The sequence below is a fragment of the Danio aesculapii genome, chromosome 8 (assembly GCF_903798145.1).
Source record: "Danio aesculapii chromosome 8, fDanAes4.1, whole genome shotgun sequence".
Taxonomy (NCBI): domain Eukaryota; kingdom Metazoa; phylum Chordata; class Actinopteri; order Cypriniformes; family Danionidae; genus Danio; species Danio aesculapii.
Genome location: NC_079442.1, coordinates 14,663,758 through 14,691,722, shown reverse-complemented (window position 1 = coordinate 14,691,722; position 27,965 = coordinate 14,663,758). Strand labels below are relative to the sequence as shown.

At 34.5% G+C, this 27,965-nt stretch overlaps 1 protein-coding gene across 2 annotated transcripts in view; it reads right to left on the bottom strand.

The window, feature by feature from the left end:
- Positions 1-26,630, bottom strand: part of lzts1 (leucine zipper, putative tumor suppressor 1) — a 46,656-nt gene extending 20,026 nt beyond the window's left edge. For both annotated transcript variants that reach the window (XM_056463267.1, XM_056463265.1), the window contains exon 1: positions 26,474-26,630. The gene's annotated coding sequence lies outside the window, so the exon portion shown is untranslated. The remainder of the gene's footprint in view (positions 1-26,473) is intronic.
- Positions 26,631-27,965: the final 1,335 nt, after the last annotated feature.

Below are 27,965 nucleotides of genomic sequence, written 5' to 3'. Positions count from 1 at the left end.
GTGGTTTTGTCCCCCCTCACACGTTCCACTTGTTTGTCATCGTATGAGGGACAAAGAGGTCCTATAAGAAGTGTGGCCAGCAGACGTTATCCAACGCATGGCCAATCCATTACCCCATGCAAACCCAGTTCAGTTTAGGCTGTTGTACTGTAGAAGATTTACTGCGGTCTAAACAAAGCGTACACTGCTGCACTTTACCACACCTGGGACAGCCAGATGGCATCTTGAGATCTGCGTCTGCACTGTTAAGAATCTGATCTTGTTCTATATTAAAATACTTGTCTGTTCCTATTAGGGCTGCACGATTCTGGTTAAAAAGAGAATCACGATTTATTTTGCTTAAAATCAAGATCGCAATTTTCTCACAATTCTGTAGATGTAAAATAAAGGTTAATATGAGGAGACTATTACTATTGTTAATTCTCAAACATATGTTAAAACAACAATAATAATATTAGGCCTGTGTAGGTCTACTGTGGGTTAAAATGCAAAATTTTGAATTGAACTTGGAATGGTGGACTTTAAATATGTCCTGGTTTTTCGTTCACAGTAAAGTGATAGCATCAGAATTAGGGCTGCAACTGACAATTATTTTAATAATCGATTAATAAGTCGATTATTTTTCTTTTAGGAATAGGATTTTAAAAGAAAAGCAATTATTTCCAACCCTTTATTCAAAAACAGAACTAAAATCTTTATGAAGTGCACAAACATGTTGTCCTTGAACATCCCTGAGCTGTTCTAATAATAATAATAATAATAATAATAATAATAATAATAATAATAATAATAATAATAATAATAATAATAATAATAAAATTTAATTAAAAATTAAATTAAAAACAAAAAATATTGTCCTGTTTCAATCCAAATATATAAAAAAACTTAAATCAAGAGACATACTAGAAAGATGAAGTAGCATAAGAAATGTTGTTTTGTTTTCTGAAAAAAAACGCCTCAAAATTAAGTAATTGTTTGCTTAAAATTATTTTGTTTGCTTAAAATTTTGCTTAAAAAGCAAAATTATTTGCCAATGCTGTAAGAAAATAATCTTAATGAGATGTAATCTCGAACAAAAGTTTTAAGAATCAGTTAATTTTCTCATGTCATTTTTCTTGTCTAGTCTTAATTTAAGATTTTTTAGATGTTTGGACCGGAAACAAGACAAAAGTAAGCTTTTTTTGCAATGTAGCTATGACAACAGATGGAAAAATAAATGACCAAAAAAAAAGGCGAGTGAATAAAAACATGTCTTTAGTCTTGCGATGCAAAATGCAAAGTAACTATACCACTGCTGCTATACTTCTGTTATTAACCCTTTCACTGGTGAGTTTAAACCATTCTATCTGGCCCCGGGAGTGAGTTTTGTCAGGCGATTATTATTTTAGAACATTCACTCTTATTGTTTCCGTGGCAACGCATCTTGTTTGTCATGTGACACACGGCAGCCACAATAGCTCTGTATGACAGATGTATCCCTTTTATTATGCTTTTTCATTTTAATACAAAATATTCACACGCTTTCTCATCATGTCATTAACTACCTGTTATTCCTATTCACAAAAATGTGTAAGTGAGTGTTTTTGTTGTTTACAAAGACATATAAATGATCTTGATCGTGATCTATGACGTGAGATGGGGATGGCCATGTTTACTTGCGCCCTCTTTCAGAAAAGCAAAACACGCAGGATTCAACGTGTAATTCACCAGTTTCTCCCAAAATGCATGCAAGCAAGTGGCTGGCCAGCTGGGAGAAGAATAGATTGAACTTTATTGTTACTTTCACTGTGTGTATCTGATATGAATAATACACATCGGCAAATTGTATTTGAATGGATTGTTAGAAAGACAAGAAAGACTTCCATAGACTTTCTTGTGTGTTTTAAAAACTCTAAATGTATTGTTTTACTAGTACTTGTGTGTATTTACATGTCTAAAACATAAAATAAGCATTGGGGGGTTAAAAACTCTGCATAACTGTGATAATATGACACGTCTTTCTCTGGCTTTGTGCCAGCCAAAGCGCCAAAACTCAGTGAGAATTTTTCACGCCATGCTTAATAAGAAGTAAACACCAGCACCAGGGACATTACGTTCCTCACTTCAAAATTTAACAAAAGCTGGATTCTGTTGTGATTTACCCTGCTGTTGCTCCCTTCCTCGTCATGTATCTTTTCACTAACATTATCTCTGCTTGTTTTTTTGCTCCATCCTGTCTATGAGGCACCAAACTCTGGCTTCCGTGTGCGAAAGAGGCAAAGTGTGTTTACTCCGCTCCACGCTCAACTAAAGTTGTTTTAAAAATCCAACGTCACTGCATCGCGCAACATTAGTCAATTATGCCAACGCTCTTAGTAATTGATTTTGATTAATTTAATCGATTCGTTGTTGCAGCCCTAATCAGAATACATTCATTCATTCATTTTCTTTTCGGCTTAGTCCCTTTATTGATCCGGGGTCGCCACAGCGGAATGAACCACCAATTTATCCAGCACATGTTTTACGCAGCGTATGCCCTTCCAGCCGCAACGCATCCCTGGGAAACATCCACACACTTATGCATTCACACTTATACACTATGGACAATTTAGCCTACTCAATTCACCTGTACCGCATATCTTTGGACTGTGGGGGAAACCGGAGCACATGGAGAAAACCCACGCGAACGCAGGGAGAACATGCAAACTCCACACAGAAACGGCAACTGACCCAGCCGAGGCTCGAACCAGCGACCTTTTTGCTGTGAGGCGACAGCACTACGTACTGTGCTACTGCGTCGCCCTAATCAGAATACATTTATTCATAATTCTAAAGTTGAATTATTATGTTTGAGAAATATGCTTGTCATTTGTCTTTGACAACATTATTAGACCTTTTTGTCAATAGTAAAATGAAACATTTGGTCATTATCAGATTCCCTATAACATTACTGTATACAGGCTAGAGTAGTTCTACTGACCCAGCAAACCCTTTTTTTACACCCAACACATTTTGTTCGCTACGACAGAAAAAAACATATCAAATGCCTGTCTTAATCATAACTCTAAAATGCGACATGATAACTTAGATCATTTAGTGCATACTTTTGGTTTTACTTTTCACTGCCGAGTGCACTCATGTCATGGCTGCTGTCATTTACAACTTTATTACCTGTTATCCAAAGCCTATGCAGCCTAAAGTAGACATGATTGGCAGGCACATGCGCATCCTCTTGGAAACAGTGCGTCAGCTCATGTGTAATTTCATGGTCGTGTTTGACATTTGATTTGTCAATAATCATAAAAACAGTTATGCTTTTGTGACAGGGGATTTCCAGAAAATAGTTAAAAGTTTACAGACCAATCCGACCTGCCTTTAAAATTGTGCCTGATTGTTATAAATGTACTGGAGAGTCACCAGGACTGAGTGTCCTGTGGGGATAATGTTTCTCAGTTACAACACTGTTTGCCCCCAGCACTCTCTATGAGCACATCTGCTAATTAGCTGAACTGACATATCCATTCACTTCATTGCACAATTTTGAATTATATCTGTTACATGCACAATGAGGCATAGTAGATAAATGAATAAGGTGATTTTACGCTCAAACATATAATATTAAAAGATTTATTAATTATTTGATGCATGCAAATTATATACAGTTCACTCATAGAATTCACCCTCATGTTCTTTCAGTCCCCCGATACCCTTGTTTAGTCGCAACATGAAACACAGTGGCAAGGTGGAGGGAGGTGAGATTACTCTTGGTACAGGTGAAGATGATTGGTCAGCTAGATCTGTGCCCAAAATCAGCCTTATAACCTTCAAGTGTGTGGCCCGCCTGAAGGTGCGGTCACACTGGGCTTTTCCTCTCATAGACTTCTATTTATACGCACGTGAATGCATCAGACCGGAAACGCAAGGTCATGCGTTAAGTTTCACAGCTCGCTTTGGTGCAAAGTTCAAGCTTGGTGAACTCTGACCTGCGAAATCGCATCACTTGACTGCGTGAGACCAATCGAGGATCACAACATGACCTCTCTGGGCAGAAATTAAAAATATGGAGCAATCGCTGGCTTTTTTAAATGTCTAATTATCTTGTTTAATCCCGCCCCTTTTCACAGCGCCGTACGACAGAATTTCGCACACACAAAGCCCAGTGTGACCGCAGCTTTATATGGATTCATCCATCATCTATTCGGGGAGGTTTAATTGGTAGTATATTGTGTGCAGCTGCTAAGGGTCCATGGGGGAAAGTCTTATTAGCCGTGTATTTCTCTGTGTCCACCAGCAGATGTGATCTTATCATTCCTAATCAAGAATAAAAAAAATTCTGGACACAATGACCATCTGGAGCTGAGCCCGTCACAGTGTCCAGAGCTTTTTGCACATGGAACAATGTGCCCCTGTTCATTTTTTTTCATTAGCTAGCAATTTATGTGTAATCAGAAAAAGGTTTAAACACAATGAATTGTTGTTCGTGGTCAGTTTTACAAGTTGATGGTTGTTGTTTTGCACCATTATGCAGTTTCTTTTTTTGTAACTGTGCTGTTTACCAGTTTGATACTCTCTCTCTCTCTCTCTCTCTCTCTCTCTCCTCTCATCTGCTCTCTCTCCTCTCTCTCTCCTCTCTCTCTCTCTCCTCTCTCCTCTCTCTCTCTCTCTCTCTCTCTCCTCTCTCCTATCTCCTCTCTCTCTTCTCTCATCTCTCTCTCTCTCTACCTGTCTCATCCTCACTCACCTCTCTCCTCTATCTCTCTCTCTCTCCTCTCTCTCTCTCTCATCTCTCTCTCTCTCTTTGTATTTTGGTTTTGAAATTAGGGCTGACCAATTTGGCCTAAAATTAAATCTCAATTAATTGAACATATTAACTCAATTACGATTAATAAACAATTATTTTATTTATTTATTAATTTTTTTTGCCCTCATAGATCACTGTTAAATTAAACCACACATTGCTTAAAAAGAACAGTAAAAAAAAAACTAGGAAAAGTAATTGTAAAAATTGACCTGTAAAAATTAGATTGACTATAGGTTCTGAATGTTGATTTCGATTACTTTTCGATTAATCGCCCAATAATTTTAAATACGTTATCATACTAAATGTGGCTTTGGATGGTTCATGACAAAATAAAAATTGTATCTGCGTTTTTATACAATATCATTGGGATTTATATTTTTGCCACTAGTACTTTGACGATGGCTTGGTGTGTGTCAGCCTTAAGCCGTGGTCACACTGTACTTTTCGCACCATAGAGTAGCTCATGCGACAAGTTTGACATTTCGCTGCGTTTGAAAGCTCAAGCTTGATTTCAAATGTTTTAAGTAAATTTGTTATTTGAGGATTTTTTGCATCATTTTTATTTATTTTTTATTTATTTTTGATTTGCCCTACACAAAGGTTCTTTCTACTGGAAAAAGTTTGAGAACCACTGTTGTAACACAAGCTGTTTTACATAATTGTGGACATGGCTTTTCATGTGTTCTGTCAGTTTGGTCAAAAAATGCATGACACAACAGACAAATGTGCCCGTCAACCATCAATATTTGACATTTGCAGTAGGATATAATGAATTATCTGATGGGTGTTTTGAGCTGAATCACCACAAACACATTTTGGAGACACCAAATGCTTATTTTATATCATGTAAAAGGGGCAACATAGGAGTTCTTTAAAGCTGGTTCAGGGACAGATTTTAAATTGAGGGCCAGAAGTGAGAAAATGTCATAGTGTGCAGTAGGGCTGCGCTATTTTGGATAATATTTTTATTTTTTTTAAGAATAAAGATTGCAATTTTCCCACGATTCTGTAGATGTAAATAAAGTTTATTACAAGTAGCCCAATATTATTGTTATTTCTCAAACATGTTTAAAAAAAAAAAAAAAAAAAAAAAAAATATATATATATATATATATATATATATATATATATATATATATATATATATATATATATATATATATATATATATATATAATGGGCCTATGTGTAAGCCTACTGTTGGGTAGAATGCAAACTTTTGTATATACTTTAAATGGTGGACTTCAATAGACTTAAAATTTGTCCTGGCCGTTAATGCACAGTTACCATATAATGCAATTATTGTGTTTGAGACATATGCTTGCAATTTGTCATTGACAACATTATTAGACCATTTTTCACTGCTAAAATCAGACATTTGTCATCATCAGAGTCCAACTTGTATTAAATTCAACGTTATATAGGCAAGAGGTGTTATAGTGACACGGTTAAACATTTATTGTCATATACTGTTAACACTGTGATTGCCATGAAAGAGAGAAACACATTAAATCCGTGTCATAATAATAACTAAAATTCCAGTTTCCAATAAAATTCCAATGAAACTGGAAAACTATTTTTGATTGATTGATGTATTTATTTATTTATTTAATTTTACAAAAGATTATTTTAGAGATGTGAAGATATAATAGACTAGTAAATTTACACTAAAACCAAAAGTAGGTGGTGTCAAGTCTCTGTATTAATGAGTTATTTTCCAAATCAGATGATTCAATTAAATGCATTTAAAGTACTATACTATTATTTTATGCTAATATACTAATATTATTCATTTAAAATCCAACACAAGTAGGCATGCCAGCAATTAATAAAGCTATTATTGATGCTTTCAGATTCCGGCCTTTAATATTTACCTGGCAGTGCACTTATATCATGCCAGATGAACTGAGATCTGATCTGCGAGAAGTAATTGAATTGTACACGAAGTACGTCAGACTAAAGAAAAAAAAATAGCAATCATATTACTTTTTAAATTGACTCTTTAGTGCGCGCACACACACACACACACACACACACAAGCATCCCATTGGTCACATTGTCAAAGTCCAGCTTTCAGGCACATCTGGAGCAGTGGAGACTAAATGCACTCTTGAAATAAGGATGTGATGGAAGATGCATTATGGCGATGGAGTGAATAATTGAAAAGGAAGGACATTTCCTCCTCTAGCATCACTCAGAGTCTCTCTAACAGTCACTTATGCATGCCAACCGCATCAGGCACTTAAGTGATACGCCTTCCTTTCAAAGTTAGGTTTTAGATATAATTGGGCAGAGGAGAAATAAATCACTGCCATTGCCTCTTAGAAAGTGCTTTTAGTCTTTGATATCTCAGACTAGGATATTATTGTCTGCTTAGAGATCTCAGACTGTTATAAATAATTGGAGTTTACTGCATATTAGATTTGAGTTCTCTCTCACTCTTTTTACACTGTAAAAAAATGGGGACTAATGAAATGAATGAAAAAGAAAGAATAAGTTAAACTAATATTCTTGTTTGGGGTTAGTTAGTTAAGAACATGTTGCTGTAAGTCAGTGTTTCCCAACCCTGTTCCTGGAGGCACACCAACAGTACATATTTTGGATGTCTCCCTTTTCTGACCCATTAACTTCAGGTGTTGGAGTCTCTTCTGATGTTATGATAAGTTGATTCAGGTGTGTTTGATTAGGGAGAGGTTGAAAATGTGTACTGTTGGTGTGCCTTCAGGAACAGGGTTGGGAAACACTGCTCTAAGTAACCAAGAAAAACTGAAAGGTTACTCCAAATCAAAATAACATTCAGAATATTGTAATTCAACATTCAGAATGGTGGCTGGACTAATAAACAATAACCCAGAAAATATTATATTTTGTAATAATATTAAAAATAACAGTAATTATAATAATCATAATAATAACTATACAAGTAATAATTTTTAAAGTAATAAATGGAGGGGAAAAATCAGTCAATTAAAGATGCTTCACATATATGTTTTTATATATTAATTTATTTGAACTTTTTTACAGTGTACAGTATAGCTTTAGTTCAGCTGCAGTTATTTTTATGGACACAGTTTATTTTAGTTTAATATTTATTTTAGTTTATATATTTAAGGGATGCCAAAGTAAATATGTGGTTAATATTAAATTAAATTTAAAATTAAATGGTATTATAAAAAGAAACAAAAAAACAACAACAACAACATTTAATAACTATGTGAATTCATTTTAAGCTCATCCAGTGTTTACCTGGCAGTGCACTTATATCATGCCAGATGAACTGAGATCTGATCTGCAAGAAGTAATTGAATTGTACACGAAGTAATAACTATGTGAATTCATTTTTAAGCTCATCCAGTGTTGCTGCTTTCTAGTATAGTTTAATTTTCTTTATTACCTCATTTTATTTATAACTTCTTTTTTTTAAACAGGTGGTAAGCTGTAAAGTTAAGTTTAATAATTGGACCAAAGACTAACATTCATCTGTCTATTTTTATTTTATTTTATTAAATTAAAGTCATGAAAATGTATGCTTTTTGGATTTTTCATTACTTTCAGTTTTATTTTCAATTTTTCACTCCAGCTAAAAGATTTTATTCAGTTTGATGAACTGAAAAACACTGGAAAGGTTTGTTTTCAACCAGATTTCCACATTCCTTATACAAGCTTCAAATGTGGATATTCCGCTGAATTCTGTCACAGTTTGGCAAAAATCAAGCTTCTTGTCTTGCCTGCAACTGTATCCTGCAGCTATTCTTACTTAATTTCTATATTAAGCTGGGATCATCGACTATTACACCTTCTAATTCAGTGAGGAATCTTTTGGGTGATCTAATATGATCAGCAGTAGGGCTGCACGGTATACCGTTTCAGCATTGATATCGCAGTAATCATTCGCAATAGTCACATCGCAGAAAGTACAATGCTGAGTTCTTTATCATTTACTTATAGTACACTCTGTCACTGTGGTGGTTCCTTTTCAAAAGGTACAAAAATGGTCCATATTAATACCTCAGGGGTACATATTAGTACATAAAAAGTACAAAAGTGTTCCTCTTAAAATTTTTAGATTCTAATATGTACCCTTGAGGTATTATTATGGACCTCTTAGGTACAAATGTGCACCTTTTGAAAAGGTACCACCCCAGTGATAGATCGTGTACCTTTATTTCTGAGAGTGTACTTGAATACAGTTACACTCGAAAAACTATGAAAAAAAACTGTTTATTTTAATTAATTTAATTTAATTTAATTGTATCATTCAGACAGCAACTGAAAACTTATCTCTTCTGTGAGTATTTGAAAACTTCATTAAAAACCTCTTCCCTCTCCCTCTTTACCCCAACTTGTATTTCTCGATACCTTCAAAATCAATAACTTTATATAAGTAATGTTGCACTTCAGAGTATTACCTCTTCATGATTCACTTCATGTCTTCTTCATTTGCAAGTCACTTTGAACGAAAGCGTCTGCTAAACGACTGAATTTAAATGTTATTTTTTAATTAGTTTTTTTAGTATGGATGGATATGGTTTATTTCTTGTGCAACCTCCTAATTTTCTTTTGGCATAGTGTCTGGTTTATCAGGGGTTGCCACAGCAAAAAGAACAGGAAATTTGAAAAAAAAAAAAGTACAGTACAGTAAATCAACTCATAAGTTAAAACACAGCAGCAGGCACGTTCAGGTGGACCTAATGATCAGTCATAATATTAAAATCATTTTTCTAAATAAAATAACTGCAAGGACAGTTTGGCAATAAAGGAGAAACTATAAATGCGCATTACAATATGAAGGAAAGCTACATTTAATTACAGAAAAAAAGACCTAAGCCTGACTAAGCCTGACCTAAGCAGAGAGCGCAAACTTTGAACCCTTCTTAAAGCATTTAGTGAACAACTGTGCAAAAGGTAATGGACAATTGCTACTTTTTTTTTTTGTTTTTTGCAGATTTCACACTGGCATAAGTAAAATACTTATAATAATTCTACCGAAAGATGAGGAAAGTTGCTTTATTTGATTTGAAGAATGCTAAGCTATTAACTGTTCCATTATCATATTTCTGCTTTCTCAGTCTCTGATTCCCTTTGGAAATAATGTGATCGGATGTCATGAAGCATCGAGACTCTTGTCTCTGATTGATCTCTGTTGTCTGGCTCCTGCTAGCGTCAAAGATTCCCTGAAAGCTTAGAAGCTTCTGGAATTCTTCCAAAAGAAGTTTTAGAGTTCAGCATATCTGGAAAATGTACGCTCTGTGTCATTTCCATGAAATATTTACAGATATGCTCTCCTCTCTGAATATGCCTTAATAGATAGAGACAGCGGAATACAATATTTCCATTTGTGCTTTTCAGATTCAGTTGCTAACCTTCACGAACACACAGTGAGCAGAACAGGCAGCTGATCTCATTGATATATCTGAGAGATTTACCACGTTGGAGGATGTAATTAAATGATTCTTTCTTGGTTTGATGCTTGTCAGAAGAAAAGCCAAACTGCAGGACAGTGTCTGAAATCTTCTGACATGGCCAAAATTTCATTAGAGGGTAAATTTGATTGCAATGACAATAAATGAACTAACTAATAAATGAAATTAATGAAATGTGTTCATTAATGTAAAATTAATTAATTAATCAATTAACAAACCAACGATCAAAGACCATAGATTTTAACCTAGGATTATAGTAAAATTTGTCTTCAGGCCAACTCACACTTGGTGATTTTTAATAATCCTTTACAATTGTAAGACTCCATGAACATAATTCTTATGTCACACTGTAATATCTTGGGTGTCATTCAATATCAGATTGAACATTAATCAAGATACGCCAAACTCAGACACGCAAAGGCACAAGAAGACCCATCCGGAGGCCATTTTCCAATACCAATATGCAAAGTTTGAACTTGTGTCCTTGAAGGTTCAGAATTGCCAAGATCAACTCTGAAGAACAAACTCCCAAGAATACAAGGATACAATTCTGGTGGTTCTTTAATGGACTGGAAAATGCGGTGCTTAAAAATTGTATTTTTTGCGGAGTCTGACAACCTAGCCTACTGTTAATTAATTTAAATTTGAGACATCCTGAATGAAAACCTGCTTCAGAGTGCTCTTGACCTCAGACTGGGGCGACGGTTCATCTTCCAGCAGGACAATGACCCAAAGCACACCGCCAAAATATCAATGGAGTGGCTTCACAACAACTTAGTGAATGTCCTTGAGTGGCCCAGCCAGAGCCCAGAACTAAACCATATTGAGCATCTCTGGAGAGATCTGAAAATGGTTGTACACAGTTGCTTCCCATCCAACCTAATAGAGCTTGAGAGGTAATGCAAAGAGGAATAGGCAAAAAATCCCAAGGGCAGGTGTGCCAAGCTTTTAGCATCATATTCAAAAAGAGACTGTAATTGCTGCCAAAGGTACATCGACAAAGTATTGAGCAAAGGCTGTGAATAGTTATGTACATGTGATTTTTCAGGCTTTTTATTATAAAATAAATGTGCAAGAATTTCAAAAAATATTTTTTTTCCATTGACATTATGGGGTATTGTGTGTAGAATTTTGAGGAAATAAATTAATTTAAATTAATTTTGGAATAAGGCTGTGACATAAAAAAGTGTGGAAAAAGTGAAGCGCTATGAATTCCAGATGCACTGTATATATAAAAATCTGATTTAGGCCACATTTGCCTTCAGTGTTAACATAGCCTAAGACTCATGGCAATTCTTAATACAGTTTATGATTAAAAATTATGGTACGAACCAGGCAAGCAAACTAAACCAAACATGAATGCACCCAATATTAAATGTACAGTCGTGATTGGCAATTTAAAGAAGCCTGATTACACTCCCATTCACTGGTGGCATTTACACTAGTGCATTTTTGCTGTAATACAATTAAGTTTTGTTACAGTTACATCTAGCATTTACCCTGCTCCAGAATTTTCGGCCCATGATGAAAATGGAACATTTTGGAAATGCTAAAGATCCTGTTTTAGACTGGAAATGTAGGTGTTCTGTTTCAGTATGGACTGACCAAAACACAGACTTTTGAAAATAGAGGTCGCAGCAGTCCACAATAGCTCTCTGACTAATCTATGCACATGCCCAGTGTGTGTGTGAATGGTCTTGTATCATACATTTTAGGTTGTACAGTGTCGATGGAGATCGTTTTTCTGAAATTTAGTAAAAATGGTAACACTTTATTTAGATGGTCCATTTGAGTATTAGTAGACTGTCTGCTTATTATCTGTTGATAATGCTCCTTCAACAGACATTAACTGACTATAAGAAACTTTGCAAGTACATGTCAACTTACACTAACTGTAACCCAAGCCCTAACCCCAACCTAACAGTCTACTTATAATCTAATGAGAATTAGTTAGCATGTAGATGCAATGTAACTTAAATTCAACAAACTGACCATCAAAATAAAGTGTGACCAAAATGCCAGTATAGTTGAGGAGCAAATTCATTCTAAAACACCATTTAAAAAATAAAAACACACTAGTGTAAAGCAAACCCAATACCATTTGTGTCAAAATTTGAGGTCTATGGAGAGTTTAAGCAATTTCAGAAACTTTTACCAAACCCAAACAAACACCCACTTCTGATCCATGAACATGTTATTTCCTTCCTGCATGCAATCTCACTGAAGACTGAAGTGTCTGTCAGCAAAGCAATGCTCGCTGTCATGAATAATTAAGAGGAGTATCTTCTCATAGGATAAAAACATGCATATCACAGACATGAATATCACAGACATGTCACAAAATAGGACTATAATGTGCTACGTCACACAACAGCATGATGCAGATTTCAATCGCTGACAGAAAAAAAGAAACAAACAACCTCAAAATTGACTACTTTTCTCTAACAAATAAAATTAACCGATTGTCTATCACATGATTCACCTATTATACAAAAATCACTTTTATAAGTGGTTTAAACAGAGTTGTGTGGCAACAATGTGGGAATATAGCCAATAATTAATTTATTTTTATAATCACACTTAATAAAAACTGTCTACAGAAACACTTTGATTGACATTCTACCTTTGTACGTCATGGGATGGGAAAAGTCTAGTCCATTTATGATGATCTCTCCCTCATTAGCATAGACAGCCCTGAGTGAGAAGCAGCCGTCCACCATTAGAGTTTTCACACCAAATCTACTGAAGATAAAGTCAGCGACTAAGAGGGTTATAAATGTGGATTTTTGGGATGCACAAATGTAATTTTTTTTTTTTATATTTCCCAAATTATGTTTAACAGAGCAGAAAATTTTCACAGTATGTCTGATCAAATTTTTTCTACTGGAGAAAGTCTTATTTGTTTTATTTTGGCTTATTTTGTTTTATTTTTAATTTTTTAAAAACAATTTTCAGGTCAAAATTATTTGGCAAATATAAAATATATCAGTTATTAAAAATATGTTTAGAAATGTGTTAAAACATCTCTCCGTTAAACAGAAATTGGGGAAAAAATAAACAGGGGGGATAATAATTCATGGGGCTAATAATTCTGAATTCAACTGTTTAACGTTACTCATATTTTGAATCTGCAACTATGCTGACAATCGGCATTTATAGCTCCGCCTAGGGCTGTGTGATTTTCATCTAAATCGAATCGTAATCTCGTTTTTAAACTTTGCGATTAGCTAATCGCAAGAGGCTGCGATATGAAATATGTATTATATGTATTATTTAATTTCCCCCTCCAAGAGCAAATGTGTGACTGCTGTCTGTGTGTGCTTACTGGCCAGTTGAGTGGGCACACTTTCGTTGTACCCTATCAGAATTGCGCAAACGAACTATGCGAAATGTCCACAATAAAAAAACAAACAAACAAACGGGAAAGCGTTTACGAGTGGGATAATGGCATTTGCTGCTTTAGAAGCATTAAGAGACAAATTTAAATCAAAGAAAAACAGGACATCTGTAATATGGGAATATTTTGGTTTCAAAGTCACAGACACCGAACAAAAACAGGTAATTTGTAAGAGTTGTTGCCAAAGCAAGAGGAAATACAACAACCAGCACCTAAAAAAGCAGCACAGGCGGCTATATGAGGAGTGTCTTGCTAAAAAGTTAATCGAAAGTATTGCCAGTGACACTCAATCTAGTAGCAAGCAACAGTACAATTTCAGAGTTGTTTCAGCCATGTTAGTTTGATGAGTGTTCTATATTTTTATAATTATTATTATTTTATACTATAATAATTTTATATTATTTAATTATTACTAATTATTTTGTTATTATAATAAGCTATTATATATGTCCCTAGTGTGAATTCAATATGTTTACAGAAAGGTAATCCAATTTCTATTTGTGTTTACTGTTTGCTCTGCAGTTATGTAAACTTAAATTTGAAATTAACAAATTTGAATAAATATTTATCTTTTGTGAATATCTTTTCAGTTTCTTTTTTTAACTCACAAGCTACGATACAGATTATTGAGCTGAAGCTTGACTACAAAATTAAATCGCAAATCAAATCAAAATTGCAATATCTGTCAAAAAAAAAATCGCAATCAGATATTTTAGATGCTCTTTTCCCATTTAAAAGGATCAATTTCAAAGAGTAAGTAAATACTATTTGTGTGGTATATTGAGCGGAAACTTCACATACACACTCTAGGTCAGGGCTGTTCAATTGCCGGCCTGCTTGGCCGAACTTGGCCCGCGAGGCAATTTGTTCCTGCTCTCCAAATAATGTTACCAAGACATCAACAATAAATTTTGTTAAAAATTTTAGCTATAGTTATGAAGTCACATGCATCTGTTCAATACAGCACGAGCTGCAGTTGAAGGCTGCGCAGAGCGTGGGTCACCTCACATTAAGCGAGTGAGTGGCGCGAGCAGCCGAAAACATTTGGGTACTTAATCGTAAAGGCTTCTTAACGCCGCGTTTCTGTTGCATGGATCGAATCTGCTGCAAGAAAACAAAGTTTTGTCACCTGTGTGCTAGTTTAAAGTTCCGAGCTTATACACCATGGCTAATACGCACGCACACTGGATTAACTATAGCAGCGGGCCAAGTTAGTTATTTCCAATGTAAGAATATATGCCAATATGCATGCACAAGCGTTTCAGACGCACCGAGTAGAAAACATCTCACGCCGTAGTGGTGAGAGTTGTGTGTGGCTTTCAGTGCAATGTAAACAAAAGATATGTTAGACGAATTATTACAAATTTTTAAAATGATTATGTATAAACGCAGATGATAGCAACTGTTAAATACTTTTTAAATACATTTAAATACTTATCTAATATAAAGCTTAAATTTACATTAGGCGTGATAACCGTGAAACCATGATTATTCTTCAGACTATATAATCGTACAACCAAAATCTAGAATTGTTGCATCTCTAATTGTTATGTAGTTCAAAACATAACATATAAATGTGTCTGAATGTAGAAGAACCCTATGCACTGCTTTTGTTGTGCTTTGAAATGCAACATTTGAATGTTTGAAAAAAAAAAGTACAATGCTTATTGTACAACGCACTGATGTTATGTAGTTTCAAAATACAATATATTATCATTTTAATGTAGAAAAATACAACGTGGGTGTCTTTAGGAGCAAAAATACAACATATGGGCTCTTATATGCTGTTGTGTCATCACTTAAATTGCAAGTCATATCTCTCCAACCCTCTTATTTGGGTTGATTTTCTTGAACTGGCCCCCATGGAAAATTTATTGAATAGCCGTGCTCTAGGTACATGAGCCCTAATCTTGTAAAAACGGGCATCCTAGGCCCCCTTTAAAACCTCTGAATGAACCCCTTACATGAGTGTTTTTCGAATTACTACACTCCTGATGGTGCTGGTGACAAAACATGCCTTGGCATTAACATCCCAAAACACCTTTTGATTCTCCTCTTAAAAGAATGTGACTGCATGACGCCCCATAGAGCACCAATATTCCACACCCGAGCACATCTCTCAACCCACACAGCATTTCATAAGCACATGAGTAATTTCTGCAGGCAGGAAAAAACATGTCTCTCTCTCCTCGCAGGATTAACTGCATAGACATTAAAGGGCAGCTCTAATGCCTCCGAATGTTTGCAATACTCAGTGATGCCAAACTGGAACAGAGTCTTTTATGAGATCATAAACCGTCTGTCTACTAGACGCAAAACTGTCCTGGGTGCCATCTTGAGCTATTGATCTTTTTTTGGGAGGGAAACAGGTGTTTTCAAGAGCTTTTTGCTGAATATGTCTGGCGTGAGGATCAGGGAGTGAAACGTCTTGGACTTCCACCGAACTGGAAAATAACTGACTCTGTGTTCAGACGGGATGATAAACTTGTCTGTTCAGGGTGAAGTTGAACACCAACTGTTCCTCCCACATGCAGAGACTGTGTGTATGTGCATGTGTGTGTGAAAGAGAGTGAGAGAGAAAACAGGAAGCTTTGTTTATACAGTTAGGATGAAGTCTATAATTTGTGTGTACGCTTAAGGCCAAGCAAGGACCAGTTTGCCCAATGGGCCATAAATATCATGAATTATTAATTCATAAATATAACATTTTTGGGGAGTTGCACAAAAGATATTTCACAATCTGCACTAACCATGGCCTTTCACAAGGTCAAATTATCTGCTGTTTAAGTAGACTTAATCATTTTCTTTTCAGTTTAGTCCCTTTATTAATCTAGGGTTGCCACAGCGGAATTAACCGCCAACTTATCCAGCATATCTTTTACGCAGCGGATGCCCTTCCAGCTGCAACCCAACACTGGGAAACATCCATACACTCTCATTCACACATATACACTATGGACAACTTAGCCTTTCCAATTCACCTATACCACATGTTTTTGGACTTGTGGGGGAAACCAGAGCACCCGGAGGAAACCCACTCGAACACTGGGAGAACATGCAAACTCCACACAGAAACGCCAACTGACCTAGCCGGGGCTTGAACCAGCGACCTTCTTGCTGTGAGGTGATTGTGCTACCCACTGCGCCACTGTGCTGCCTCAGTAGACTTATATTTGACACAAACATTTTTTTCCACCCTGCATGCTGGTTGCAATACATGACTTTGATTTGGAAAACAAACATCATCACGTTTTAAGATTTTGGAATGCTCAAAAAAAGGGTGCATTTGTAACTCGTTAATGGTATCAGTTAAACGATTAAAATAGTTTTAAATGGTTTACTAACGGTCGCAAGTGTTTTACGCACTGTTTATGCACTCTGTGTGCCTCGCGTTTTTCCATTGTCCGCTATGTGCTAGCAGTTAAAATAAAAGTCAACCGAGCGGTAAAAGCGCATTACGTCAGTCGCGTCTTTTTCATTCTTCAATCAAATGAAAGCAGAGACAGGGTTTCCATTGAGGTGACAGCAGTGTTTGTATTGTCAAGACTACTACGGAGAACTTTTAATAATGTAGGAGAGACTAGTGGTCGCTGTTATGTAATGTAATGTATATTTATTTAGTGCATTTATTGTGTACGGCCATACACCCAAAGCGCTTCACAATCATGAGAGGGGGGTCTCTCCACACCACCACCAGTGTGCAGCATCCACTTGGATGATGCGACGGCTGTTACAGGACAACAGCGCCAGTGTGCTCACCACACACCAGCTATAGGTGGAGTAGAGAGAATTCGATACAGCCAATTCAGTGAATAGGGATGGTTGGGAGGCCATGATGGTTATGGGCCAATGGAGGGAATTTAGCCAGGACACTGGGGTTTTACATTTACATTTACATTTAGTCATTTAGCAGACGCTTTTATCCAAAGCGACTTACAAATGAGGACAAGGAAGCAATTTACACAACTATAAGAGCAGCAGTGAACAAGCGCTATAGACAAGTTTCAGGTGTGTAAAAGTCTAAGAAGCAAAACATTAGTAGAAAATTTTTTTTTTTTTTTTGAGAGAGAGAGAGAGAGAGAGAGAGAGAGAGAGAGAGAGGGTCACCTTTATCAGGCTTGCGTTTCCACTAACAAGGGTATCCTTTTGGTGGGCGTGGTGTATGACAGAAAGTTTCAGTCGACGTAATTCTAGCTCGAGGAAATAAAGCTGTATGGGTCGTATCATATCATATGAAAAGCACTTCTCACAAAACAGATGCTTCATACACATAAATACTTCTGTAGAAATGTTTATTACTAACTTTTCAATGAACATGAGTTGATTATAACTGCAGATCAATGACAGCCTACTGTAACGTCTGTAATTATATAAAATAATTAAATGAACATATATAAACACATACAGCCCCTTACAGTCTCCGATATGTTACCAACTACAGAAGAACTACACACAGCAGACATTTTGCCCGTATTTAGGTTCAAAACAACACAAATTATAGCCTACAGTCAGTGAAAACCTCTTATCCATGTCTGTAATCTTCAGCAGCACATGTAGCCTCTGTTAGAGAGTAATTCCGTCATTCCCGGTTCATATTAGTCCAAAATAAGTTAATAAAAAAAAAGATAATAAGTTAGTTATACATGGCATTTTGTTCGCGTTTGCTGAAAAAATAATGTGCTCCTTTTTTCTGGCTTTGTTTCTTCGCGCTTCACTCTCGCGTTTGTCAGTGTCTGACAGGATCGGGTTTCAAAAGCACGTCAATAATCAAGCGCAGGTTATTATCATCAGCTCAAGAAGTTTGTTATTTCAGATATAATGTTAGATGCGCGCGAGCGCTAGCAAGTAAGCGAAACCGCTCGCGCTTCAGACTGGCTCGTAAAAAACTACGGGGCACAGGGTAAATCTGCTCTTCTTCTTGTATTTGTGGCTGTTCATGAAGATGACGACATGGTTTGTTTGAGCCCGGGTCGACCATGGCTCGTTATTATATGTATTTATAATTCCGCTTTAATCTCTCGCTGTGTAATTCAAACATGGCTTTTTTTTGTTTTCATTCTGGCTTGTTGCGTAAGCGAATGACGTATCTCTGTAATCCAATAGCGTTTAGCTGCACGTCTAGCTCCGCCTTTTGGTACCCTTTCTCGTGTTTGGTACCCTTTCGAAAGAGTGCCAAAAAAGTGGTACGGTACGGTTCGGTTCGGTACGTTTTTTGACAGTGGAAACGGCCATAAAAGCGTACCAAACCAAACCGAACCGTACCACTCAGTGGAAACGGGCCTTTAATGACCACAGGACCTCGGTTTAACACCTCATCTTTAAGACAGCGCCCACTGACATGTAGTGTCCCCTTCACTTTTTACAGGGGCATTAGGACTCACACAGAACGCAGGTTGAGCGCCCCCTGCTGGCCTCACCACCACTTCCAACAGCAACCTAGTTTTCCCATGTGGTCTCCCATCCAGCTACTGACAAGGCTCAACCCTGCTTAGCTTCAGTGAGTAACCAGACTTGGGCTGCAGAGTGATATGGCTGTTTCAAGTTATCCAGAGCTGTATGACTTTACAAATCTTGAATATCACAATATTATTATATATTACATTTATAACAACATCGACAGCAACACTCCTGCACAATACGGGTCAGCTGACTCAGTCGTTTCCTAGTAACATAAAAAAAGAGCACCGCACTTCTTTTTTTCTTGTCAACATAAAAGGCGGTGAGGTGCGCCTCACATTTTTGAAAAGCAAAAGCACGCTCGTTGTGATCGGCCGCTAAATGTTCAACTGCAACACATACAGAAGTCAGAATTATCAGCCCCCCTGAATTATTAGTTATATATTAATCATTCTTTCTTTAACTGTATTTGTTAACTGAACTATCCTAACTGAAAGAAAGATATTGCTGGTCACAGTTTGACACAGACGAGTTGACAAACCAGTGCTGATGTTGATCACCTCTGTCATGTCTCCGCATCATAAACTCAACAAATAGGCTGTTGATGATTTAGTGTACAACCAACAAACCAACCTTTTTTCCATTTGGATAATTTGTTATTTATAGTTCTTATATAATGTTAATTTTTAACATAGCCTACATAATCTAAGAATCAAACAAAAAGCCAAAGATTTTCTTGATTTTTGCATAATGATAACTCTGCACCAAACTGAGGCTTTCATTTTATAGCTTATAAAACATGTTTGCAAATTAATGCAATATAATATGTAGACAACAGTATTGTTATAGGCTATAGTAGCCTATACTATACAAAAAGTCAACATATAAGCGTTAAGGTTCATTGTCATTATCTTTCATCATCCGCAGCACGCACATATGAACCGCTAGTGAGAGGAGTAAAATGTTGACAGAGGTTTTGTGATATAATAATAACAGCAGAGTATTATTGAAATGCATATTTTCCGTGGAGTGATCGATTTGAGGTAGCATGATTTTTTTATTTAATGGAAGAAAAAATCCTGATTGGACAAACAGCATATGCCGGTTCTTAAAAAGTATTCAGTCAGTGTTTTCTTTTTGTAATCTAAATTTGTCATTTAAGTGAAAAATATCTAGGGCAGGCCTATTTATTTGATTCTTTTTATTTAGTTTATTCTTTGTTTTCTATCCTGTTGGAAACACTGCAGGTCCGTAAAGATGTTCTGTTCTATGTGCTGCTGTTCACATGTTAAAATAAATCAGTATTTTAAAACGTAATATTTAATGTGTCACACAAAACAGACACGTAAATTTTTTAAAAATAAAATAATATTTTAATATTTATCTGACCAGTTAGTGGTTAATATTTGGTTAATGAGCGGCAGTTGCCGGTTATCAACCGAAATGAGCATCCCTAATAACATTCTATCTAACATTTATTATTTGTAAATAAAGTTGTGTAATTTATTTTTTTAATTAGAAAATGTGATCCAGTTGAACTACTTAAGATTTTCTTTTCAAGAATGAACTTTCTTATGTATTATTCATTCTCTTTTCTAATAATATCAAGATAGTTACATTGCTATTTGCTATTAGTTACTGTAGAATACTATTTAATACTTACATTTTACTATAATAGTTGTGAATTAGCTTATTAATATCTTTATATTCAATTTAGTTTTTAGTGAATTCATGTGTTTTTTTCTTTCATTTTTAGGTATTTTATTAATGTTTTACTTTTTTATTCCAGTTTTTCTCTGTTTTCTCTGTTAATCTGCAGTAAAACACTTAATTAGTTTATTTTTTGAGTTACATTTACCTAGTATTTTTTCCAATTTAATGTTTAATTTATGATTCATTTTGTTTAATGTTTATTCAGTAACCAAACGTTTTTACACTGAGAACAACTTTTAGAAACAGTTTTCACCTAAAATGCTAAATTTCTCCAAAAAATTGCAAGAAATAGCAAGATATTTATATAAATCACTTTATGAATATATTTTTTTTGCTTTCCTTTTTTTAAATACATTTATTTTAATATGTTGCATTAATTTTTTTGTATAATAACAAAATAATAGATCTGAACTGTCATGTCACTGACCCAAATAACAGTATAAACTGTGCTCACTAAAGCAGTAGAGTATGATTTATTCATTCTGCATGCTTGATGCTGAGAACTAAAGTGCTGGAGATACCTATATTACTGCATCTGCCATGAGAAATTTACAACTTAACTGTACAATGCCTTGTTGTAGCTATACCTACATTAGTTTAACTGAAACAAGCAAATATTGTCATATAATGTCACACATACTATACTCATGGGGCATGGAGGGCCGTCTACATTTCTTAGTATAGTCCTTTCTTTTTTACACTGTAAAACATAATGGTTTACTAATATAGAATAATTTGGTAAGAACATGCTTGAAAACTACAACAACTTAAAACATTTATCCTGGCTTTTTTGTGTTGGATAGTGGCTTTAATTTTGAAGCTTCCAAAAGCGCATAAATAGGTTGTTGAACCAACCCATTTGCCACCAGGGCATCAACGTGTGTCTTATAAAGTGGATTAATGTGTTTTTGTAACAAGATATTTATTTTATTATAAACTCCAATCACTGAATTTTATGACTGGTGGCAACCAAATATTCCATGTATATAACACATGACATAAGAATCATTCATAGCAAAGCGCCTGGAATAGATTCATCTTGCAAGAACCATTCAGTTTGTTTACCACAGAAGACAACAACAAATAAGAAAATTAGTTGGCTTGGTGTTACTACCAAAATGACTTTTATAAGAGCTTCAAACACATTTTTGGCAACAGTCTGTGAAAATAACTAGCTTCTAATGGTAAAAATGTTTATTTTATTTTTTATAATCTCACTTCCTAAAAACAGCCTGCAGGAACACTTTGATTGACATTCCTCCTTTGTACGTGTCATCAGATGTGGAAAGTCCCACCCATTAGTGACAATCTCACCCTTATTAGCATAGGACATTAGTCTTGCTTTTTTAACCCTTTCATGCTGTACGATCACACCAGTGTGATTAAAATGTTCAGATTGCACGTCATCAACAGTTAAAATTAAAATCTGACGGCATGTGCTGAGGCACAGAAAGAGGTGCACAGCGCTTGTCATAAATCTCAATTTATCCATGCTTTGAAACAAATAGCATTTATTTTAGGTTTCAGACATTCAAATGCACATAACTACAAGAAAAACATAACATTTAAGGTTTGTAAAACACGTGGATGTCTATAGAGATAGCAATATTTATTATTTTTCAATATAACTGGACGATGTGCTTTGTTCAGGTAGCTATGATACACTGTTTATGTTACTAGAATATTTTCTGTATTCCTCTCCCAGATAATCAGTTGCTTACCTTCATGGATTTCAGCAGAAAATTATGTATAAGCATGATGTAACTCCTGCAGCTTAGATTTCTCCTGCGATTGTTGTTTGAAGGGATACAGCTGCGATCGCAAGTTACCGTAAAGTATTACTATAATATTATTTAATAAATTACACATTATTGTATTTTATTAGCGTCTACCCCAACCTCAACCCTAAACTCAACCTTACGGTAATGTAAAAATATTATTTGTTGTACAGTGTCATAAAAATGATGCTACATTGGCGTGTGTATCCTCAGCTTTATCTAGACTGCAGGAGAGGTTGAAGTCTAGATGGAATACAGCTAAGGATACTCATGTCAATAAAGCATAATCTAACAATATTCAATTTGATCAGATTATGCTATATTAATGTGTGTATCCTTTATCGCATCTAGCTAATAAAATACAATTAATGTGTCATTTAATAAATAATATAAATGCTTCTTGTTAACTTCCAATCGCAGCCATATGCCTTCTAGCAACAACGTCGGTGACCATTACCCATCATATAACAAATAAGTCATTATTTAGCTGCTTAAAAGACAAAATGTATTCTATCATATATTTGAGAATTGAAGAATCAGAAATTTGACAATATAATTACAACATTTCTCATAAAGAAACAAAATCCGATATATACATAGATCATTGGGGTCACATGATAAACTTGATGGGTCACCATGGGAACTTTAGAACACAATGGATTCTAAGTAATGGTAGGGTCGGCTGGAGTATTTAAAACTCACACGTGAAAGGGTTAATCTGCCACTATGCTAACACACAGGCATTTGTAGCTCCATCCTCTTTTGAAAAGCAGGCTGGGAGCACAAGCTCCTTTTAATTTAAAGCGACAGATTTCAGGAGTTGTAAAACATCATTTGTAGGATACTTTGAGCTGAAACTTCACATACACACTCTAGGAACATAAGAGACTTGTTTTACATCTTGTAAAAAGGAGCATCTTGTAAAAATAGGTCCGCTTTAACTACAATTGAATTGAAATACATTTATATATCTGAACAGTCATTTCACTGACCTGAATAAACTGTGCTCAGGAAAGCTGTATGATTTATTTAATCTGCGTTGGATTCTGAGAACCAAAGGACTGCAGATATCCATGTTTCAGTTCAGTTTAATATACACATAAGATTTTTCTGTTAAGTACAGTGACCTCTCATCAGCATATTTCATCAGTAATTTCAGTTTTACAGTTATGCCATCTTTGCATTCACACCCACTCTCTGAAAACTAGTTTTTGCAGAAATCCTATTAAATGACACCAAATCTGTGTATCTGTTTTCCTGCCTTTCCAGAGCTCAAAGCCATCGTCAAAGTGAAAATGAACTGGTTTGAAGTATTAGTTCCTGCGTTCCCACATATCTTCAGTATAGTTCTGCATTATCTGAACTTGTCTTGGCATGCAAGAGGCTCTTGTGTTCACATTGTTTTTCTCTGCAGTTTCTCTGAAACCCCAGGGGCTTGATGAGACCTGCTCATTTGACTGTTTTATGTCATGTTATCAGCATCATCACTGAGATTTAACCTTCTAATTAACTATATTGACGTTTAGTTCAGGGTGTCCTTACCCATGTTTTATCATGCAAGTTTGTATTGTGATATTATTGTTACAGTAGACGAACAGTCTGCAGTGTAAAGATAACAATGGCAGACATAATATGGTTAACTGGGACAAAAATAAGTCTGTTATGCAAGTATGCATTTCTAGAATAATTTATTGCAGTCTCTGTGGTCTCTGTGATTATATTCATTTCCAGCTGTGGTTATCATTGTTTTGTCTTCTGGGGTTTTGCTTGTTCGATTCAGGTTCTGTTTATAGCAAAGAACATTTAATAATTAAATGTATTATGATTGTTTGTGCCGTTACTATAACTGTAAGCTCTCATAATATACTGTCCTCATAAAGATGCTTATGAGATCAGATGCATGAATGCAAGTTTAAATGACCACTTAGGTTGATCAGCAATAACACAGTTTCAATAAGTTCAGATGTAAAAACCTCTAAAGGCCTTATAAAAATTTCATTTTTTCCCCCTTTTTTTAACCCCTTATGTTTACCGTCGGTGTTTGGTTATTTTACTTTTAAATAATGAACAGAATATCCAATAGCAATGTCAAAAAAAATTATAATAAAATAAAAAAATTAATTATAATTATTATTATTATTATTATTATATTCCGCTTTCGATTTAGATTTTAAAAGACGGAGTTTAATGAACTAGATGAGCCTGTCTGATTGTCAGTGGTTGGCAATTGAAAACGTCCCTTAACTCGAAACTCTGTGCATTATAAGAAAAAGAATCAATGTACTGTCGGTGTAGTGTAGCATGCATTCACGTTTTTTTGCGCAGCGACACTACTTTGAATGAATCCGATTTACTTTACATTAAACGGCAAATGCTTTTCACAAAAGACAGAGTTAAGATGCCATTCTTTTGTTCCACATGGATGCTATGAGGATAAACAAGGGACCAAGACCTTAAGTATGGTGAGAATGAATGAATGACAGCTTCTAAAAGTGTCCGAGAGACATCCCCTTTTTGCCCAGTAGGCCTACCTTGTGTTTTATTAGCTAATGTAAACTATTTTTTAAAGATACTGTACATATAATGTATAAAACTACACATTATTTCTATTACTTCATATTACCTTCAAGTATGATAAGCTTTTTAAATTAATGGACATTGCACAGATATTGATGTTTCATAATGTTTTACGCTACATCATTTGAATCTACCAAACTTAGCTTACAATGTTTTCAATGTTTAAATTGCTCTACTTACATTAAAACTAAATCCCAAATATCAGACATGACAACAGATAGTTTAGTTTTAATTAAAATCAGTTTTAATGTTATTGATTAATGCACTTGACAGATTTCATTCATTCATTTTCCTTCTGCTTTTACCCTGGTTTGTCGCAGTGGAATGAACCGCCACTTACTTGACAGATTTATGTATTTTAGGTGGTTTGTGTAGTGTGTTATATGTTTGGTAAAATAATCTTTAATTGCATATTTGGTGATTTTTTTACTAATTACAATGTCTTGTCCCAATAGGTGGATTCAGAGGTTTTTGCAAAAAAAGAAGACATGGATTTAGCTGGTTTTGACGCAAAAGAAAATCTACCTTGTTAAAAACCAAAGAATTGTCTAAAGTGACATTTTTGTAAAAAGGTATTTTATTTACTAGCTAGTAACCTTATCATTACATATAAAATGAAACTTCTGAACCTAATCACAGGAGCCTGATAGAAAATACTCATTTACAAGAAAAGAGGTCTGACAGATTTAGAGGGTTTTGCATCTGAACTCTTTATATTAAGATTTATATTTTATATAACAAATTTTCTAAAAACAATATTTTAATTAAATTCATGTTTAAAGGATATTTAAAATGAAAAACAAAAATAGACAAAAATCTTGAGAAATATTATTAATGGCCTAAATACTAAAAACTACTAAATAAATAAATTAATATAAATAAATGAATAAAATAAATAAAATAAAAATAAATGAATAAAATAAATAAAATAAAAATAAATGAATAAAAAAAATAAATGAATAAAATAAATAAATATAAATTAATTAATTAAATAAATAAAAAATAATAAACAAACAAACAAACAAACAAACAAACAAGTAAATACATATTTTAAAATATTTAAATAAAGTTTTTGACAACACTTTTAACTTTTTGGTGTGTTTTTAAGTCTAGCACATTTAAGGTAGCTATCTTATAAAAGACATTGAAATGATTTTACTGTAAAATTAGGAAAAAAATTAGAAATATTATTACTACCACTAAAACATTTTGAAAAACATAAACTGATTTTTAAATAATTGTTAAAAAACATAATAATAATAATAATAATAATAATAATAATATATTTTATTAATATTATTATTTATTTGTTTTGTTTTTGCTGCTACTACAGAAAAAAAGAATGAAAACAGCATTATTTCAATCACAAACAAATCATCGCCTAACTGTAAAATGAACAGTGACTTACCAAGTTTCATGTTCTCTGAAGTCTGTGTTTTTCTCTGGCTAAATGAACTGCATACTGTAAATGCCCAGGCTCTGCTCGTGTTAAGAGTAGGAGAATATAAACGCTCTGTCTCTCTGGTCTGTCTCTCCTCTCTCGATCTCCTCTTCTTCTGCACTGTGGGTTGAGTCTCCACACAGTGCCATGATGATGTGGGTGTTTTGTAGAAAACCCACAAGTGCACAAACCCTCCCTCCCCGCTTCCTCTATTTTGGTTTTTCCCTCCCTCTTCGGCTTATCTCTTTTAAGTTCCTGTGTGCAAGAGTTGCTTTGATATCTGCAATAAATCTTTTATACATTTGCTGGAATGCTTTATTCATGAATTCAGACTGGACACTACATGGTTTACACAACTGGTCAAAAGTTTGGGATTGGCATTTATTTTGTTTTAGTTCATTTTTTTTTTTTTTTGTAAGTCAAGTTTATTAAGTTTTTTTTTTTGTCACCAAGCCTGCATTTATTTGATCAAAAATTTGATAGTGAAAACATTTAAAACATGTATTTTACATTTTAAAATTACTCTTTTGATTTTCACATGTTTTTATATTGTAGTTATTAGTGTAATTCCTGTGATTTCTAAATCTGGATTTACCCCAAACTTCATGTTCATGTTATCCTTCAGCAATTGTTATATGCTGATTTTCTGTTCTGTTATGATCAATTATTATCAGTGTTGGGGGTAACGCATTAAAAGTAAAGCAAGTTATGTAATAATATTACTTTTATAAGTAACAAGTAAAGTAACATATTACATTAAAGAAATACATATTAATATTAGAGTTACTTTTTTAAAATTAATTAATTAATTAGCTTTTAAAAAAAGAAATTTCTAAATTAAAATTAGTCACAATGAGTCATGCAGTCAATGAGAGTATGTATTTATTAATTTGAACGCATCGAAGAAAAGGAAAAGGGGATTGTCTCAATGGACAGTGATTTTACTCAACCTCCTAGGGTTTGAGTGTCCACATACATGGACAGCACTTAAGTTCTCAACTCAACTTAGCTCTTAAGTGGCTATTTAAAATACTTTGAATGTTTTATATTTTGTTACAGATATACGGTGTCATCCTGCAACTGTTTTGCAGCATATGAAATGTCCCAAACCCTATTTTTAACTGTCCAAAATGGGATTTTATTTTTGTTTTTACTCTGATAGTCAAGGGAAGTCCAAAAAAAGTCTATGTTATATATTCATTAAAAAAATTTCAGGAAAAAGTGTTTTATGTAAAATTGGACCACGAGTCCACATATATGGACATCATTTTTCTCTAAAAGTACATCATATCAAAAGATGACACAAAGATTTTTAATTTTAATTAGGTTCCAATAAGCCCAAATAGCAAAGAGAAATAAAAAATGCATGTAAAAAAACACCTTGGGCTTTAAGAGGTTAGGACAAATTGTACAAAAGCAGCAAACACGTTGCTTTAAACTTTCTGTTTCTGTATATATG